This window comes from Lipotes vexillifer, unplaced genomic scaffold, assembly GCF_000442215.2.
Source record: "Lipotes vexillifer unplaced genomic scaffold, Lipotes_vexillifer_v1.1 C26970533, whole genome shotgun sequence".
Lineage (NCBI taxonomy): Eukaryota > Metazoa > Chordata > Mammalia > Artiodactyla > Lipotidae > Lipotes > Lipotes vexillifer.
Window position 1 is genome coordinate 1 of NW_006790456.1, and position 1,518 is coordinate 1,518.

General features: G+C 40.0%; 1 pseudogene; it reads left to right on the plus strand.

Annotated features, from left to right (window-relative positions):
* Positions 1-6: 6 nt before the first annotated feature.
* On the plus strand, positions 7-588 carry LOC103069760 (ras-related protein Rab-9A pseudogene; annotated as a pseudogene).
* The last annotated feature ends 930 nt before the right edge of the window (positions 589-1,518 follow it).

Below are 1,518 nucleotides of genomic sequence, written 5' to 3' on the forward strand. Positions count from 1 at the left end.
CTTTTTAAAGTAATTCTCCTTGGAGATGGTGGAGTTGGGAAGAGTTCTCTAATGAACAGATATGTGTCTAATAAGTTGGACACCCAGCTCTTCCATACAATAGGTGTGGAATTCTTAAACAAAGATTTGGAGGTGGATGGACATTTTGTTACCATACAGATTTGGGACACGGCCGGTCAAGAGTGATTCAGAAGCCTGAGGACGCCATTTTACAGAAGTTCTGACTGTTACCTGCTTACTTTTAGCGTCGATGATTCTCAAAGCTTCCAGAACTTGAGTAACTGGAAGAAAAAATTCATATATTATGCGGATGTGAAAAAGCCCGAAAGCTTTCCTTTTGTGATTTTGGGTAACAAGGTTGACAGCAGCGAGTGGCAGGTGTCTGCAGAAGAAGCTCAAGCCTGGTGCAGGGACAACGGCGACCATCCTTACTTTGAAACTAGCGCAAAAGATGCCACGAATGTCACAGCGGCCTTTGAGGAAGCAGTTCGAAGAGTGCTTGCTACCGAGTATAGGTCAGATCACTTGATTCAGACAGACACGATTAGTCTGCACCGAAAGCCCAAGCCTAGCTCATCTCGCTGTTGAAGTTAGAGAGGCTGCCCATGTGATCTAACCAGCTCATACACTTGCACAGATAAGCACAGGGTGCAGCCGAGAATTAGTGTTTGCAGCGATGGATCATGTACTCATAAAATTAAACTAACCATATTACTGCCTTGTTAGTGGGTGGGTGAAGGGACACATCCACTCACAGGAGACTCTGTTTACTCAGTAATGGCACCTTACATTTATAAGTTGTAACGGTTGTCTAATAATGTTTAATTTAAATATGTATGTTACAGAGCTAATAAATGAGATGACCAAGACTTTATAATTAAAACAAAACACTTGAGTATTCTAGAAGTTACTGTTTTTTCCCTGGGAAAATGGAGAACTACTTTTTCTATGTGTATATTTTTATGTAATTAGCATTCTGTTCCTGGTTCAGGGAAAACATGTCCTAAAGCAATAATGTTAGATATTTAAAAGATTAAAATCCAGAAAGAAAAAAAAAACTTGAATTCTGTGAGGCAATCTCATAGGAATTCTTTCCTATCACTCCTGATCTCTCCTCCCCATTCCCGTCTTCAGTCTCCATCAGGTGATCAAAACTCCCAAGTTCCCCATCAAAACCTGCGACTGCTGCTATCATAGCAGTTTTAAGCACATATTATAATTATTGCATTATCTCTGTCTCCAAGAGTCTCTAAGCATTTTGAGAATAGATTATTTCTTATGTCTGTGTTCTTGATACATGGGCAAGTAAGGATGTTAATAAATCTTTGTGGAAAGAATTGTTTAAAAATCAATTAATGCAATTTCCAAAGACTCCCCAAATCAACATGCCCAAAACAGAGGCCACATTCCATCCTAGCCCCAAAATATACTTCTATACTCTCCTCTTTAGTTAACAGTATCACCACCCACCTTATCCCCCCCATACTAGAAAACTCCTGAGTCCTTCTCAGCTTCTCT